The 5,570-nt window shown below is 39.7% G+C and overlaps 1 long non-coding RNA gene across 1 annotated transcript; it reads left to right on the top strand.

Annotated features, from left to right (window-relative positions):
• Positions 1 to 1,076: 1,076 nt before the first annotated feature.
• LOC139138312 (uncharacterized) lies at positions 1,077 to 2,704 on the top strand. The gene is made up of 2 exons (XR_011553573.1): positions 1,077 to 1,157; positions 1,615 to 2,704. It is a non-coding gene; the product is annotated as an uncharacterized lncRNA (long non-coding RNA).
• The last annotated feature ends 2,866 nt before the right edge of the window (positions 2,705 to 5,570 follow it).

Consider the following 5,570-nt stretch of genomic DNA (forward strand, 5'->3'; position numbering starts at 1 on the left):
TGTACACACGTCTATGGGGGCATAGACGCTGAGCGGAATAGACCAACCATAGGTGACTGTGGGTGTGCGTGCAGTTTCTACGCCGATATTTATTAACCACACAGCCCTGAGCCTTTGACTTTGGACTTTGAAAGTGCGTAGACATTTACAACGTTAAACCGCCGGTTGCGCCTCCGAATGAGAGCGTGCAGTTTCTCCGCCGAGAACAGGCGATATTTAGCACAAACTTGTAATCTATCTCAGTTTTCGAGCACGCTCTACTTGTCTAGATCCACGATATGCTAAGCTTTGCTTTTAAACACACGTAAAACCCACTTTCTCGCTGTATGCGGTGTAACTTGCTGATGTCCGCCGCCATAGCTGTCTCGTGCTGCTAACTCAAGAGCGCCCTCAGTGTTAACAGGGAGATATGGACATAAGCAGTGTTTTAATGAACATAAAATTTGTTCAATGAACAAACAAATGACCTTCATGAACATAAGCATGAAAGTTTGAATAACAGCATGGTTTTTATGAACATAAACATACAATTTAAGAATATAAACATACAATTTAAGAACATAAACATGGTTTTATGAACATGAACATACAATTTAAGAACATAAACATGGTTTTTATGAACATAAATGTACAATTTAAGAATATAAACATACATTTTATGAACATGAACATGGTTTTATGAACATGAACATACAATTTAAGAACATAAACATGGTTTTTATGAACATAAATGTACAATTTAAAAATATAAACATACATTTTAAGAACATGAACATGGTTTTTATGAACATGAACATACAATTTAAGAACATAAACATGGTTTTTATGAACATAAACGTACAATTTAAGAATATGAACATACATTTAAGAACATGAACATGGTTTTTATGAACATGAATATACATTTAAAGAACATAAACATGAAAACTTAGAACACACAAATGTGTTTTTTGAATTTTGCAACACTTGGCTTGCCATAGACGTTCATGTGGAGATTTTGTAAATGGGGGCGCTGCACTGTGAAGAGCGTTCGGTCTGGTGTTCGTTGGTTCGGGTCGGCTTTGTGCTTTCTGCGCATGCGTAATGCGATCAGAACATAGTCATTTTGGTGCTGCGTCATCACTTTGTCATTTTCGTTTTCTCAACGGACGGTGCAGGTATGTGAATTTGCGTTTGTTCGGTTCGTGACGTTTCTCACTCGTTCTGTCGTAATGAAAGCGTATTATTTTGTACTGAAACTGCAGCAAATGATTTCGTATTGAATTCTGTGTATGTTTGTTTGTCAATAGTTTAAAAAGATAATTTTTTCACCTCGTTTAGCGGTGGGAGTACGAGTGTCGAGAGGGAAGCCAAAATCTGCTTGACGCCATATTGGCATTGTTCTACGCCCCTGAGTTTTTTCACAGCATTGTGTCACGGTCGGGCGTTCCTCAAGATCTCTTGACTGCATTCAAAGGAATGGTCTGTTTTTATAGTCATAGTCAAAATGAAAGCGGAAAGTATCTTTATTATTCTTATGGTTATTCAAAATGATTGCGAGACTTAGGAGCTTTCCCAGGCAGTGTAGCTGGCTCTCGCGCCAATGTAAAATTTTCTTCCATTTTGTATCCACAGGTAGTCATGGACAACTCTGTTTGCAGATGTTACAACAATATGTTCATCCAAGTCACCAAAGTTTCAGTCAGTATTGTGTGTAAATGAGAGTTCAAGTATCGAGTTTAGGTAGCACCGTTGAACCTCGTGCAAGAGGCACCATGGGATGACGAGACAGTTTCGCGCGGGCGCGAAATCTGCATCGGCCGCCATAACGGACATTGCATTGAGCACGTAGCTCTCTGATAAGTCGTCCATTTTATGGGCGCGGTAATTGTAATAGGTGTGTATATCGGTAAACAGGTGTTAATTGCGGACAATATGTCCGATTTTTCGTATGAAAAGTGTTTCTTTGAGGATCAATTTTAGAATTGCTGAAAAATTTGAAATATTACTCTATCAAGTGAATGGCCATGGATTTTTTTTCAAAACGACCGATTTACTGACGTTCAAACTACTCTAAATCATTCAAATGTTATTCTGTGAAAGTGTCCTTCAAACAGTAAAATTAGCTAGTTCTGGGTTTGGTGTAGGACAGCCAGTGTTGGTGTTTTTGACAGGGCGGTGTTGTAAGCTGGGAACATTGAAGGGAATGACCATTAGATCAGGGAGAAGTGTGTGCAAAAGAGAGGTGATGTAAGAAAATTGCCCAAAAGTGGTATTTGCAGATTTGAAAAATGTTTTGAACACGGTCTGTAGTCTGCCAATTGCTGGAGAAGGTTTGTAGACCACCTTGATGCACCCTTACCAAGGTGTAATGTGTCAACCCCTTGCCTGCCAGTGTTACCAGTTCTCCCTGGTAAAAAATTGTTCTCTTAAAAAAGAATGTAAATTATCCCTTTGCAAAGGTGTATTTTGAGGCTGATTTCATTTTATCATATTTTTTACCCAAGATGCCCTGGCAATAGTACCACAGTCCTACTACGAAACCCTTTGGACACACTTAGGTAGTTCAGAGATGACTATTCCAAATTTCTGACCATAGCATTCTCAAAATTTCAATTTGAAAATATACAATTTGGCCATGTGCAGAATTTGACAAAAATTACATTGTGACTTTTGCATGTCGACACTGACACACATGCACCATGCACACACCAACACCTACATCCCCTACCAGTGGCATGTACCTTGTCGTGGTGGTAGGGCAACTGATTGGTAGACAATGAATCAATGTGCTACAGCAGAGACTTCCAAGAAACCAATATGTATATGATTGTCTGCCAATTAGACCAAATCATGCCAACCATGCTTCAATCCTTTAAATTGATGAGTGTTTTTACATGAAGGGGAGGTGCCCTTGGTTTACAACTACTTTAATAGTATCGTGTTGACAGAAAATTAAAAATGGCACATAATATGGCCATCTGTACAAATGAGCTTATCCCATACATAATACAGATGTCTGTGATATGCATCCTAAAAATATTCAGTGAGCTCTGGAATGTTGAATGGGTTAAAAACTAAAATCGCAGTCCCTCTGTGTGGGTAGGACTGCTAAAATGTATGCACTGTAATAAATGGTAAAATTGCTGTTTGTTCGTAAGTGTGTTGGTCTATGAGTCTCTCCCTCAAACATGATATGATGTTCATCATAGTTTGCAAGCTGTCCACTTTAAAATGCCCTTAGGATATGTAGAAATCAAACCAGACATTACATAAAATGGCAACCACCCTTTGTACCGTTGCCCACTTGATGTAGGCAAGAGTTTGAGGCAAAACCCATTGTGTAGATATGATTTATTAGGAGTTTAGTGCTGTCACCCACAGCACAGAGGAGTCCAAAGGTGGCACGGTTGGCATGAAACTGCTGTAGGTTCCACGCTCTTACATCACCAGTATTTAGCTGTATCTTTTTTCACAGCTTCTGTTTCATTTGTTTATTACCAAATTCATGTTCCACTCCACAGTGGGGGGAAACTGCTAAGGCCAGGGAGAGAGAAAACAATGCAAGTCTGATTTTCGTGGGCAAAGCTACAAAGGCAGCGAGCGAAGTTTTTTTTTTCCAAACCATCAAATCTCCCACTGGACTCAGGCTAGGTACATTGTTACTGGTGACTTACAAATTAAAGTCCAGATTTTGCACTGTCCAACGTATTAGTAGTAGTAGTCTTGAATCTAGACCGTCTGTTAGGCCTTTTGCTTTTCGTGGGACGAAAATCAAGAAGCCCAAAGGACGCCCTGGATTCTGGACTATAGCTATAGCTGTCCATTAGCAGACCTTGGCTAGCTGTGAATACGCGTGTGGTATGGTGCTGTGGAGCTCGAGCTGGCACATCCATTGCGCCCGGGTCAGGGGTCATCCCGTCAGAACTGCTGTGAGCCAATAGTTTACAGTAATATGATGCTGATCGGTGTCGCCGACTTAGGGAGCCGTCATTATTTCGAAACTCCAAAATTTGAGTAACCCCCCTGCCAACCATGACGTGTTTGAGTAACACCCCTCTCTGCTACAGAAAATTTGAGTGACCCCCCTCCCCCCCCAAAAAAAATTGGGAAAGTTAAATATCTACATGTATACAGTAAAATGGATTGCTGCTGCGACAGACCCTGATTAAACCCTGTGGTATAGGTCTTTGTCGGAAGGAGGTTCCAATTGCTGTGGCAGGGCTGATGTACAGGTCTGTATCCAGTGCTCTGGTGACATGCAGTTATTCTGTAGGATTTTTTTCAAGAGGGGGAAGATGTGGTGCGAAAGTACCAAAAGAGACCGTATAAGCGGTCGCGGGGGGAGGTCAGGAGGGGGGGTGTCCCCCCTCCTGCCATTGGAGCTTTTGAAAAATAGAGGTTAAAATGGTGTTATTTGGTGGCACTTGGGGAGTATTTTTTTCGTATAAAAAACTCTAAGGAAAATAAATCTGAGACAGTATTCCAAAACTTATATTTCAGTTCACTGATTTCAACTATATTTTTTGAAACCGAAAAAATAGCAACAGACATACATTTATTCACATTTATTATTTATTATTATTTTCCTGCAATAAAAGATGGGTTTGTTGTCAAGGCATTCAACTGGTTTTAAACTTCATAGAATCAGAATAAGCTTGCTTTAAACATTTTCCCACACGTTTCTCATTAATGATCAGGCAAGTATATCAATCTTTAATCAGGAAATACTGAAAAATGTACTCAGTACTAGCCTCTAACATAAGGCTTTCCACGTCGAATAGCTGATCATTCTCGTCTGAAGATCACAATAACGTGAAACACATAGTGTAATGAGATTTTAGTTTCTACTTGAAACCAATGATTTATATATATATTATATATATATATATATATATATATATATATATATATATATATATATATATATATATATATATATATATATATATATTATATATATATTATGTGTGTTGTGTGTGTGTGTACACAAATACCGGGTATGAATATACATATCTTTACTATTATTGTTGTATTAATTCGTAACTCCACTAAATGCTTCAATACATGTCAACAAAATTGAGTAGCCCCCCCCCCCTTCTTGTTCTCCACTTTTGAGCAACCCCCCTCCCCTTGTAGCTTTCGATTTTTTGAGTGACCCCCCTCAGATTCCTCCGACCCCCCAGGCCATAAATAATGACGGCTCCCTTATAGCAGGCAAAATCATAACTTATATGAGTCTTTCAATAGATCAACCTTATACCCGCTTTATCACTACCTACGACTAATTCTGTATTCCTGCTACATGTATTTTCAACCTTAGTGAGCCGTCCGCGGTATGTGCTCGGACTTTGAAGTTTTGCCCTCCAGCGTAAGGGGCGTTGATAATTAAAACACGCGTACAGCAAACGTAACTTCCGCGTTTAGGCGAGGAGGAGATGGAGGGGTTTGGCTGTATTTCAATTACCGTGCGCAAAAATCGCACTGCATGTTTTCATATCAACATCTTGCTCCACGCTTTACTGTATCGCAAAATATCGGGCTGTGCTGTTTGGCTTGTACCAGGCCAGTGCGGCACCTGCTACAGCTTT

Source organism: Ptychodera flava, chromosome 8 (assembly GCF_041260155.1).
Source record: "Ptychodera flava strain L36383 chromosome 8, AS_Pfla_20210202, whole genome shotgun sequence".
Lineage (NCBI taxonomy): Eukaryota > Metazoa > Hemichordata > Enteropneusta > Ptychoderidae > Ptychodera > Ptychodera flava.